The sequence below is a fragment of the Triturus cristatus genome, chromosome 6 (genome assembly GCF_964204655.1).
Source record: "Triturus cristatus chromosome 6, aTriCri1.1, whole genome shotgun sequence".
In the NCBI taxonomy this organism is placed as follows: Eukaryota; Metazoa; Chordata; class Amphibia; order Caudata; family Salamandridae; genus Triturus; species Triturus cristatus.
The window spans coordinates 536,472,239-536,485,520 of record NC_140589.1 but is presented as its reverse complement, the minus strand read 5'-3'; positions in this window follow the sequence as shown (position 1 = coordinate 536,485,520).

The following is a 13,282-nucleotide window of genomic DNA, read 5'->3' as shown; positions in this document are numbered from 1 at the left end:
CATATAAGACACAATATTAGCAATGGTATTTGCGTTGCATAAAGCGGATTTTACATGTCCTAAACTCATTATCGCTAAGGGATAACTTTACTAAAAATAATGTAATATACATATGAACTATGAAGCATTTAAAACAGCACAAACGTAAAAAGTTTTATACACACTTAGGGGCAGATTTACAAGCCCATTGCGCCATTTTGGCGTCACTTTTCCCATGTTAAAAGTGAGGCAAAAGTGGCGCATGGGGCTTGTAAATCTGCTCCTTAATATTAATTCAAAACTCATATTATGCTACATTGAGAGGGGCAAGGAGTTAAGGTCAAAAGTCACAGACCGTTAGAGTGTACAGAATCTATTTCCATGAGGATTTCGAATTTCCCAACGAGTTCTTTTGCCTAAGTGATGGCAGTGTCTCTTCCCTTAGCCACGGATTCATCATGGTGTTGCTTCTTTGCTGGATAATGGCTGGCCTATTCAAACGGAGCATGCTGTGAATCACCCATTAATGTTAGGTTAGTAAGATTTGGTGCCCGGTTGTTTTGGTGTTGCATTTGTTTACATATGTGTCTTTTGAGCCATGGAATAAAACACAAGCAGTGGCAGCCCGTTCAGGTAAGCGCGAAGGAGGGGGGTGTGAGGGGGAGAGAAAGGGACATGCGACGGAATAGGGAATATAAAATAAAAAAATAAATAAAGAGGGGCTTGGGGGGGGGGGCAGGCGACCGCAGGGAGTCCCTCCCCCGGGCGGTTTGGGAGGGGGCGTGTGGGGGGGCGTGGCTGGCCTCGCGCGGCCATTTTTGAATTTGGGCTTCTTTTTGTAGCCCAAATATAGCCCAAGTATAAAGGCTTTGGGCGCCTGCTCCCGGCCACCATTTTAGGTTTGGTGACCTGGTGGCTAGGAGCTAGGCTAGTGGTGTTTTTTGTCCTTGTTTATTGTGGATAATTTTCTGGTTAGTGATGGAGTCCCATGACTATCGAGTTCTTGAGGCCCTCCGTCTCTTGTCTGAGGCGGGCCGGATGGACCTGGTTGTGGTGGAGGTTGCGGGGCCGTCGCGCCCTACGCGGCAGGCCTCAGCTGGAGTAGCGGCAGCAGTGGCCGCTTGCACCTCGCCGAAGCGCTCGAAGCAGATGTCGGTGAGTGAGCAGGGCCGCTTGAAAAAGGCGGCTCCCGCTCGTTATGGCCAACCGTGTTGGTCGGGTGTGTCGGAGGAGGCGGGGGGGCGGGTGTAGTAGGCAATGCGGCTGTGCGCGGGGCGGTCTTATCGGTGGGGGTGCCTGTGGCAGCAGCGCGTTCTCTTTCATCCCCCGCGGCGGGTAGTAAGCGCGGGGGCGGGCGCGGCACGAAGAGACGCTCGTCTTCAGTAACGGAGGCTCCTTTATGTAGCGCGAGGGAGGGGGGAAGCGACACGAGTGAAGCTAGGATTGAAGGCTTGGGGCAGGCCTTGTTTCAGGAGCGTGGGGAAGTTTTTGCTGGTAGGCCAGCAGAGAGTGAGGTGAGAGACAGTCGACGGTACGCTAGGAGTTTTGGGGGACATGAGGCGGGGGCGGGTCTGCAAGGGAGCAGGTGTCAGGTAATCTGGGTTTGGAGAGATCTTATGAGGCGCGCGCTTTGGTCCCCAGCAGGATTTGAGGTCACATGGAGAGCAGGGGGTCTGCGAGAAATCAGTATCTTCATGTGGGGTGGGTTGGCATTCACCAAGCGAGGAGGTTCAGAGGAGGGCAGGGGAAGGGGGGTCAAGGGGGGAGGGTTGGTTTTTGGGTGAAGGGGAGTCAGCTGGGGGGGGCCTGGATGGGGAGGGTCTGGACATATTTCCTTCCTGGGCAGAAGGTGTTTGGGGTCTTGGTGGGGAGGGTGCATCGGGGTTGTCAGGCGTTCAGAGGCAGGACAAGGTGGTGGGAGGTACAGCGAGGGCGGTTTATGGGGTGAGTGGTCGTGAGCGTATGGGGTCGGGAAGTTCGCTGGTTCATGACGAGGAGCATGGCGAGGGTTCTGCTTCCGCTTTGGTACACACAATGTTGGAATGGAGTGGGGATGAGGAAGGGATGGTTTTGCCGACTCCGGTGGGGACGGGTCAAGCGGGTTTTTCTAGAGGGGGATTCTCAGGCGAGGGTTTTTTGAGTGGTCTTGGGCCACGGGTGTCAGGTAGTTTTCAAGGTCCCAGCACACCAGTCCAAATTTTCTCTTTACAGGGTAGGAAGTGTAGCAGAGCAGCAGACTCGGTAGGGCGAGGTGCGGCCCATTATCGCTGAGGAGAAGGGAGGGTGAGGCCTTGCGCGGCACATTCCGTACCGGCGGGGGATCCCGTCGCGGCCAGCTCACGAAGGTGCGGCGTGACCTCGCTGGCCCCAACGTCACGACGGTCAAGGTGGACGGAGTTTTCAAATAAGATGGATTGTTATGTAAATCCACGAAGGGGGGAGGACCGGCGAGTACAGTCGGCTCCCCCGCAAGGTGGTTTTAAGGCCGTGGAGGCCGGTTGTGGTAATGTAGGGTCTGGTAAGGCCCGTGTGGTGGATTTTGCTGAGGAGATTTTGCAGGTGGAAGAGCCAATCCTGCTCGATTATGAGGAGGACAGCCCGAAAGAAGGGGAAATACAGGGCTATGAGGAGGGGGGACACTCTCATGTTTCTCATAGTTTTTTGCAGGTTTCAGGTGTGGCACCCATTAAACAGTCTGTGGTGGTGAAATCCAAGAGAGAGCACAGCCTGTCGGTGAGGGCTCATCCTCCAAGGGATTCTTCTGAGAGGTCGGCGAGGCGGTCGGAGTCGGTCCGCACACCCTCATTAGAGCCAGGTGAGAGCGTTAAAACACAGGCCAAACCTATTATGGTGTCTGTGGGGTCCGGGGACGACGGGGGAGGGGGTGTGTCGGATGGGAGATTGTATAAAGGAAAGTATGTAAGAGATACAGGGGTTGGTACGGGAACGGAGGGAGCGGTTCCAGGGGCCAAGGTGGAGAGTGGGACCAATACAGAGGCAGGGGATACTAAGGAGAAACCACAGAGTAAAGAATTGAAAATTAAAAAGCTTCCTTATATGGGGGTGACTAAGCCTTTAGGTGCCCACTTAATGTTGGCAACAAAGGAGCATATATGGAAGGGCGAATATGTGGAGATTTTGAAACTATTGCACAGGGAGGTGAGGTCTAAGGAGGGCTCTAAGGAGGAGGAGTACGAATTAGCTAAGCGCCCTAAGGTTCCGCTGACAATTGAGAATTGGACGGCGGCATTTCTAATTTACGCCAGTGTGTACTGTGAGAAGTTCCCTGAGCGCTGCGTGGCCATATTCAAGTATATGGATGTCATAAGGAAGGCCCAGATTACAGGTAGTGGTTACGCTTGGGCACAGTATGACGAAGAGTTTAGGGCTCGTATGGCTTGGGATTCAGAGGCAAAATGGGGTGAGCTAGATAATGATTTGTGGCAACATACCATGGGTGCAGCGCCAGGGGGTAAGACTATTTTTACAGCTAGTGGTCTGCCTCTAGTTTATCGGCCCTTTCAGGGAAAGCCCACCCGGGGTGTGGTGGGAGGCTCATCCGCATCACAAACTGGAGTTGGGGCATGTTGGGATTTCAACAAAGGTTTATGTACACGGGAATTTTGCAAATACCGACATGAGTGTTCTAAGTGCGGGAAGCGGCACCCTCTCGTCAACTGCTGGGGCGTTAGACCATCAGGCGGACAGCAAGGGCAGCAGGCAGGTGCAGGGATGTCTGGCAAAGCGCAGCAGTCGCAGGGTGGACGGGGGGCAGGGGAGCACAGGGTTCTGGGCCAAAGGGCTCCTACGCCAATTAAATTGGCGCAGCTTGAGGAAGCATTGAGGGGTTACGGGAATTTGGAGGCAAGACAGACACTTTTGGATGGTTTCAAATGGGGGTTTCATTTGGGGTACCACGGGCCCCGGCTGAGAAGGTGGGCGGATAATTTGAAATCTGCATCAGAGCACAAATTGGTGGAACGTGAGAAATTGGGTAAAGAAGTGCGTGAGGGGAGGATGGCAGGCCCTTTTGGAGAGTGGCCAGTTCACAATTTGATCATTTCCCCTATTGGTGTGGTGCCTAAAAAAGAGGAAGGGCAGTTTTGGCTGATTCAACATTTGTCATGGCCAGAAGGGTCGTCAGTCAATGATTTTATCGATGAAGACGCTGCTTCGGTGTCATATTCCTCAGTTGACGTCGCCATGTCACTTGTGGTGACCGCGGGCACAGCTGCAGGCATGGCAAAGTGTGATATCAAGTCGGCTTTTAGGCTGCTCCCGGTTCATCCGGACGATTGGCCTTTGCTGGGGATACAATTTGAGGGTAAATGGTATGTGGACAAGGCGCTACCAATGGGCTGCTCTGTGTCATGTGTCATGTGTCATGTGCTCTGTTCTAACTATTCAGCACTTTTCTCCAGTGGTTTTTCACGAAGCGCACAGGTCACAGCTTGGTCACACACTACTTGGATGATTTCTTTTTGTGCGTTCCCCGGGCTCCTCGGAGTGCCAGCGTGCTCTGGACTCTTGCCGCTAGCACCGGAAAAAACAATGGGGCCTGATACTGTCATCTCCTTTCTGGGTATTGAGCTTGACTCAGTTGCAATGCAGGCTCGTCTGCCTGAGGATAAGAAATGCAAAATGTTGGCTTTGCTGGACATGATGTTGTCTAGGCGGAAAGTGACTGTGAAAGACATCCAAGTTTTGTTAGGTCATTTGAATTTTGCCTGCAGGGTTGTAAGGGCGGGACGGACTTTCTGCAGGAGCCTGGGCCGGGCTTTGGCGGGTCAGCATTTACCTCACCATCATGTGCGTTTGTCGGCAGGTGTAAAGGAGGACCTGCGTATGTGGTCTTTTTTCTTGCACTCCTTTAACGGAGTACCACTGGCTAGGGACGAGGATGTGCAGTGGGATGTGCAAATGTTTTCGGATGCAGCAGGCAGTGATGGTTTTGGTATTTACTGGCAAGGCCGATGGTGTGCAGAGAAATGGCCGCAGGATTGGAGGAATAGAGGGCGGAGCATTACCTTTTTGGAGCTTTTTCCACTCCTGGTCGCTTTGACCATTTGGGGCAAGGAGCTGGAGCATAAGAGGGTGCTTTTCCGTGTGGACAACATGGCAGTGGTGCAAATAGTCAACAGGCAGTCAGCAAGGGATGAGCAGGTTTTGAAATTGATGAGAGTGTTTGTGCTGGGCTGTTTGTGCTACGACATTTCATTCAGGGCTTTGCACGTGCCAGGTGTGGACAATGACATTGCGGATGCTTTGTCTCATTCGCAGTGGGGGATATTCCATGGGCTGGCCAAGGAGGCGGACAGGACACCGACCCCGATGCCGGAGCATCTCTGGTCTGTCTGAAACGTAGGGTATTGCAACTGGTGGTAGGTTCTTTGTCTGCTTCCACTCGTGCAGCGTATGCTTTGGCGTGGAAAGAATTTTTGTCATCAGGAGCTTGTAGGAGGAAGGAGTCGTGGCGCAGTTCGGAGGATGTAGTTCATTTTATCCTGGACCTCATTGAGAAAGGTTTGTCTAGAGTCACTATTGCTGGGAAGTTGGCGGGGATTTCCTTTATGGGTAAGCTTTTTTGGGGTTATTCCCCTTCTGCTGGGGAAATAGGAAGGAGGATGCTTGAGGGCTGGGCTAGGGAGCAGGGTGGGGCCTTTATGTCCCGTTTACCTATTTCTTGGCAGACGTTAGCACGTTTGTTGGAAGTTTTGCCTGCAGTTTGCAGGGATGATTTTGAGGCTTCGTTGTTTCCTACCCTTATGGTGTTTATGTTTTTTGGGGCTTTTCGGGTTTCTGAGCTCCTCGGGACCAAGGTAAAGCGGGGCATTTGTTGGCAGGAGGTGTTCTTCACGGACACAGGTGTGAACATTTGGCTGTCCAGTTCAAAAACGGATCAGAGGGGTGTTGGAAAGGGGGTGTGGTTAGAGGCAGGAACCCCCAGTTGTACTTGTCCGCTGTGTTTGGCGAAGCAATGGAAGATTCTATCAGGAGGAGATGGGGGCGATTTGGTTTTTAAGCATATGAATGGTTCACACGTCACAGACTATCAGCTGCGTATGGTTTTGCGCAAGGGGTTACAGCGGATTGGTTTGGATGGGGCCCAGTTTGGGACTCACTCTTTTAGGATCGGGGCAGCGACTGAAGCGCATAACCGGGGTTGGTCTCAGGGAGACATCATGCATTTAGGGCGTTGGTCATCAGACTGTTTTCATAAATATGTAAGAGCGAATGCAGCGGAGGCGCATGCGTCAACCTCTTTTGTGTGAGTCTCATTCTTGTTTTTCTTTTCAGGTTCGGTGGCTGGGCCCCACGCAAAGGAATTGACGGTGTGGATTGTGGGGCATTCCTTCGTCAAGTGGGCACATGTACAAGCATGCAAAAGTTATTTTGGGGGAAGGTTGGGGTTTAATGACAGTCTTTTTCGGATCCTCTGGAAAGGAAAAGGGGGAATGCTTTGGAGGGAGCTTATTCCATGTTTAAATAATGCCATGGTGAGGGGACAATGCCCTGATATTCTTTTGATACATTTGGGAGAGAATGATCTTTGCGGTGTGAAAGGGGTGGTCTTATTGCCTGCAATGAAGAGGGATTTGGCTTTGCTGAAGGAGCGTTGGTCGGGTTGCCATGTGCTTTGGACGGAATTGGTCCCGCGGAGGGTGTGGAGAGGGGCTTTGAATCCCAGAGCTATTGACAGGGCACGGAAGAAGGTGAATGCGGAGATTTCCAGATTTTGCCGAGATTTGGGTTTCGGGAGAGTGACCCACAAGGATATTCGTTTTGAGGTGGTAGAGTTTTTTCGGGGTGATGGGGTGCATTTGTCAAGGTTGGGCATGGACCTTTATTTGTTGGAAATTAGGGAGGTTTTGTCCCATTGTTTGAACGTGCAGAATCATGCTCGAGGAGTATAAAGTTTTCTTTTGTTGGGGGGCAGAAAGAGGGGTGGGTAGTGGTTACACCACCCCTTTCTTTCTGGGTGGCGGGGGTTATTGTGAATTTTGGACAGTTTTACCGGAGGTTGGTGGAGTTATTTTGTTGAGTTGGCTTATCGACAGGGAAAGGATAGGTTGGTAAGTTTAGTTCGGTTCCACAGTTTGGGTGGTCGATAGCTGTAAAGGGGCAGGCAGGGGAGTTTGGTTAACGGAAGGTTTGTATTTAGAGATTGTTGGTGGGGTTATACAGGAATGTAATGTTTGATATTGTTGTAATGTTGTAATGTACGGGCGGGGGCGGGTTTGAAGGAATTTAGGGGAGGGGGTGGGGTGCGGGGTTAGGTATGTTATATTTAGTGAGGTCTAGTTTTGGAAGGCGTTTGGCCAAGGTTTTAAAATTGTAATGTGCACCTGTTTCCAATAAAGCGGCCTTTTACACACAAACTTTTGTCAGTGGCCTGCTTTCCCCCCCATCCCTCCCTCCCAAGGGGGGCTTGGGGGGGCAGGCGACCGCAGGGAGTCCCCCTCCGGGCGGTTTGGGAGGGGGCGTATGGGGGGCGTGGCTGGCCTCGCCCGGCCATTTTTGAATTTGGGCTTATTTTTGTAGTCCAAATATAGCCCAAGTATAAAGGCTTTGGGTGCCTGCTCCCGGCCACCATTTTAGGTTTGGTGACCTGGTGGCTGGGAGCTAGGCTAGTGGTGTTTTTTGTCCCCACCCTTTCCCACCCACAAAAAACACTTTTTGCATTTGGCCCCCCTCCTAATTAGTTTGATTTTGGTAGTTTATATTACTTTCCTTTTTTCCCTTTTTGTAGTTTTTCTGGTGGTTTTTCTTGGGACTGGTGCGCAGGGGGTTCTACGCTTGTATTTTGTCGCTTGGAGCAGGTGCTGTGCGGGGGTTATTGTGAATTTTGGACAGTTTTACTGGAGGTTGGTGGAGTTATTTTGTTGAGTTGGCTTATCGACAGGGAAAGGATAGGTTGGTAAGTTTAGTTCGGTTCCACAGTTTGGGTGGTCGATAGCTGTAAAGGGGCAGGCAGGGGAGTTTGGTTAACGGAAGGTTTGTATTTAGAGATTGTTGGTGGGGTTATACAGGAATGTAATGTTTGATATTGTTGTAATGTTGTAATGTACGGGCGGGGGCGGGTTCGAAGGAATTTAGGGGAGGGGGCGGGGTGCGGGGTTAGGTATGTTATATTTAGTGAGGTCTAGTTTTGGAAGGCGTTTGGCCAAGGTTTTAAAATTGTAATGTGCACCTGTTTCCAATAAAGCGGCCTTTTACACACAAACTTTTGTCAGTGGCCTGCTTTCCCCCCACCCCTCCCTCCCAAACCACTTACCAATGTTACCATGCGCTCGCCCATCGCTGACTCAGCAATGAGGCAAGCGCAAGGTACATTTATTTATTTATGTTATATTCCCTACTCAGTCATAGCATGTCACTTTCACCCCTGACCCGTTCCCCGCCTCACCGGCAACGGTGCTTACCTGAACGGGCCACTGACACCAAGAAATGTCAGGACAGAAAAAATAATGAACATGGTACATACAAATGACAGACACAGAGACAAAACAAAATACATTTCAAATAAAAAAAAAACACACTACAATATAAGCTCTTAGGACATTGCCCTCTTAAATTGGAATGTAGACTAGGTACACATTGATATTACTTTAACAAACCTTGAAAAGAATGTGGAATAATGTGAAACGAAAAGGAAATGATAGACGGGAGGAGAACATGGCGGCCGTGAGCTAAGCAGTCGCTTGCTGTGCCGGCAATGCTCCTGCGATGCCTCGCTAGAAGGTGCTGAACCTGCTGAAATGTGCTGGAGAATCTATGGATACTCGTCTCAGGAGTTGGAGTAGGATCTACGCCGACAATCCTAAGTATTGTACAGTATTTTACAAGTTGTTAAATATTGCTGCCTCATTGCCAACCTGTTTACCCGGGGATGTGTTTGGCCGTGTCAGTGGACCTCCCGCATTGTCTCGTTGCCGCCTCGGAGTTGAGGAAGGGGAGGAGGTTTGCAGCTTGTCGGCTGTTTCGCTGTAACCTTTGCCGAGGTGTATCCGAGAATAGAGTGGGCAGAGTCAGTACCAGGCGGGGGGCGGGAGCCGCCATACTCACCGCACTCACGCTGGAGAGGGAATACGAGGCGCCAGGGAGGCTGGAGGGCAAAGTATTTGTTACGACGGTGAGCAGCAGCAATAGCGGTTTGTGCCAGATAGATGGTGGGACCGAAGAGACAGAGCTAGTAAAGGTACCGGGGGTCCAAGAGCTCCAAGATAAGGGCAGTAACATCAAAGGGCCTCAAGCTGGTAAACTTCTGGTGTCTCATGCACCTTATTGCTTGAGGCGAAAGGGAGTTCCTGCATCAAACAAATTAGCCCACAGCAGTAATGTTCTGCCGGAAGCAAAACAGGTTGAATTGGAGAAAACTGGCAAAATAGCAAAAACCTCAAGAACCCTAAAAGCTAGGTCTGGTAAAAAAAATAAGAAAGGCGGGGGAGCGTGTGTGCCCGAGATACAGGAGGCATAGGGGGCACAAGAGTTTAGGGCGAGTTATGTATAAAGAAACCAAAGACATTTATAAAAAAATTCCGCAAAGTGAGGGATCACTTGGTGGGAAGCTAGTAGGAGACATCGAAGATAGTTCCTCTCCTTATCGGGTCTATAAAGGGAAAGGCACAAAAAACACAAGGAAGAAAGGCTTTCCCTCAGATCCTAAAGTGAGAGTAACGCCATCCTTGAGGTCATATTTTAAAGTTCTTCCACAAGTGTTGGATGTGGTGAGACAGGGGGAGTCTCTCAGGGAAATTCGAGGTCAGTCTGGCTTGGAAAAGCCGTTTTCTCACCCTGCAAGCATGTCAACAGAGAGTTCCCTGCCCCTGAGTATCCCTAATGATTGTTTGGTCACACTGCCTACTGCCGACTGCCCACTGCTTACAGCTAGTTCATTGTTAAAATTAATAAACCTACATGCGATGCCTGATGAGCAATTGGCCGCACAGCCGCTTCAGATGAAGGCCTCTGGCCCCCCAGATTTAACAAAAAGCAATGGGGATGCGAGTTTAGACAGTCTAATAATGAGTGCTGATGTGGTTAACCCGGGTGACGCTGCTTCAATGGGAGCAGCGGGAGCTATTGAGAGTGATAATGAGGTAGAGGGTGCGACTCCTGGTGATCCAGGAGATAAACCCCGCTCAGGAAGCTCACTAGAATTGCTATTTTTCACCATGGCATCTGATATCAAAAAGGGATTTGCAGTTTCGGAGTCAAATCAGGGAGATATTAGACTTTTCTGCGAGTCCTTGGAAAAAAAGTTTGATATTTTAAGCTCCAGGACGGTAGCTTTAGAGAACTCAGTGGAAGAACTCAAAACGGACTTGGGAGCGGTTAAAGTAGATATTTCAGCTCTAAAAAAGGAAGAGGCCTCACTCCGAGATCGAGTGGAAATGCTGGAAAACCATTCCAGGCGCAATAATTTGCGTCTTCTGAAGGTACCGGAAGGAAAAGAGGGGGATGATCTTAAATCTTTTATTGTAACCCTCATTAAGGAAGCAGTGGGGATTGAGGAGTTGGAAGAAGAGCTAAGGCTAGATATACAGAGGATTCATAGAGACCCCTTTAGGAGACATCCTAACAGAACAAAACTGAGAAAAATCCTAATTAACTTTCTTACCTTTGAATTAAAAGAGAAGATCAAACGGCTGCTCTCAAATTGAAATCGCTGAAATCGAGAGACTTCACTTTCGAGATTAGGTCGGACCTCCCACGAGTCACTTTAGACCGTCAGTGGGAGCTGGGAAAGAGAATGGAAGACTTCAAGAAACTGGGGGCAACTGTCCAACTCAAATTCCCGGCCCAATTAAAAATGATGCATAAAAACAAGATGCACAATGTGCGAACAGTGCAGGAGGCAGACGATCTTCTCGAGAATTTAAAAACCTTAAACAACTTAGGAAGTACCAGCTTATAAAATTTAGGTATGGTAGTATATCTGTTAGAGTTTGGGCAGGGAGGTAGAAACTGCTCTCAGAAATTCCACCATTACAGCAATCTAAGTCAATGGACACATTAGTAGAAGATGAGTTTTTGAAATCTTTAATGACATAATCTTACATATTTAGTGGGGTGCAGCACTAATATTAGGTAAAAATGAGGTAGAGCAGGGCTTACCGGCAGGCAGAATCTGGACTTGTCCAGGTAAATAGGGGAAGGGTTCTCCAGGGGAGATTGGGTGGGATGTCAGGGGGTGTGGGGGTAGCACGGGTGGGGGAGCAGATGGGTAAAAAAGGAAAAAAAATCCTCTTTCGACTTCTAACCCCAGTATGTTTTATTTTATGCTGTTTTCGGTTTGGTGCCGATACCTTATGGGGTGAGGTAGAGTATAATTGTGGTCCCTTTAACCCTTCATGAGAACGCTTCATTGCTTATCATGGAACATAAATGGCCTCCGAGTTAAGAGCAGGAGAGAAAAAATCTTTCAGTATTTAAAGGACTCGCTTGCACAGATAATCATCCTGCAAGAAACCCACCTTATTAAAGAAGAAATTATGGAAATCTGTGGGAAACGTAGGTGGGTAGAACACTGTCTCTGTTCTGGTCAATCGGCAAATGTTAGGGGGGTTGCTATTTTAATCCCCCCAAAAAAGCGGATGTTAGCCTTTTGAAGGTTTTGACTGATGATAGTGGCAGATGGGTTATAGCTAATATCTCTGTAGAAAGTATGCCAATCACAATAGTTGGGTATTATGGCCCAAATCGGGATGACCACTCAACTTTGAAAAAATTATTTTCTAAATTGTTGGGGCTGCCTGACTCGTTTATGCAGGGGATTTTAATATAGTACTGAATCCTATACTGGATAAATCCCAAAGCAGTAGGGCAAATCTCCCATCTAAGTCTAGAGCCTATTTAAAAACTATGATGATACAAAATGCGTTAGTCGATATCTGGAGGGAAAGGTCGGGCACCTAAGTTGGGGCATCTTTTTATAATAAAAAATATAGACATAAATCCAGGTTTGACTACTTTTTAATAAGTAACAATCTTAGAGGCAACATCCAAGATATAGGTTACTTGATCCCCCATCTATCCGATCATGCGGCAATTTGGATGGACTTGAAATTAGCAGGGAAGGTTCAGCAAAGGGTCTGGTTATTTGACCGTACACTTCTTTTAGATGAGGCTGAAATTGGTTATCTGTCTCAGGAGATAAAAAATGTCCTAAATATCAATATTGGCTCAGTGGATCCTATGGTGGTTTGGGATACTTTCAAACCTTTTTGAGGGGTTTTGTTACAAATAGGATGTCGTACAAAAACAGGCAGTATAGGGAAGAAATTTCATCTATTGAGAGACAAATGAAGGAGGTTGAAAAGAAGATCATTAAAGAAATCAATCAAGATCAAATTCAGCTACTGATAGCAAATTTGGACTCTCTGAAAGCCAAACTAGATAGTACAGTTCAGGCTAGAATATCTAATAGGTGGGAGGTGAGCAAACTTGACCATTTTGAGTACGGCGAGGGAGCAGGCAGATTACTAGCCTGGAAGGCCAAATCAGACAGATTGCGCAATTTGATAAAACAAATAGACGACGCAAATACTAAAACGAGTAATGAAGAAGAGATAAGCGATGCTTTCCATACCTTTTTTACAGAACTTACAGGCACATGCATCATCATAGGGTTTTGCGATTCCTTAATAGCGATCATTAAGGAATCGCAATTAAGGAATAGCAAAACCCTATGCATGTAGGAATCGCTAAAGAAATAGCGATTCCCACAAATTCCTTAATTGCGACTAGCAAATTGCGAGTCGCAATTAAGGAATGTCTTCCCATTCATTCCTATGGGCCTCCGGGCCCATAGGAATGAATTGGAGATTGCGGGAGCAATTTGCGAGTACCAGTAGGTACTCGCAAATTGCTCCCGCAATTTCGATGGTGCAAGGGTGTCAACATGACACCCTATTGCACCCATGTATGTTAACTCTGCACAAATGTTGCATACACACATGCTCTAAGGGCATGTGTGTGGGCAACATGAAACTTAGAAAAATGCAAATAAGTGCTTGTTTCTAAGTTTTCGCAAATTACCATGAAGTCCAGCTTCATGGTAATTTGCTCACGCTAATAGCGAAATCGCTATTTTTTAAACTGTAATGTATTGCATTTAAGGAATCTCAATTAGGGTTTCCTTAAATGCAATTGCTATTTAAGGAATCGCTATTTTGAGATTCCTTAAATAGCAATTTTTGCATTTGGGATGATGCATCCCAAATGCAAAAATACCGGTCGCAAAGGGGCAGATTCTGAGAATCTGCCCGTTTGCGACCGGTTTTGTGCTTGATGCATGTGC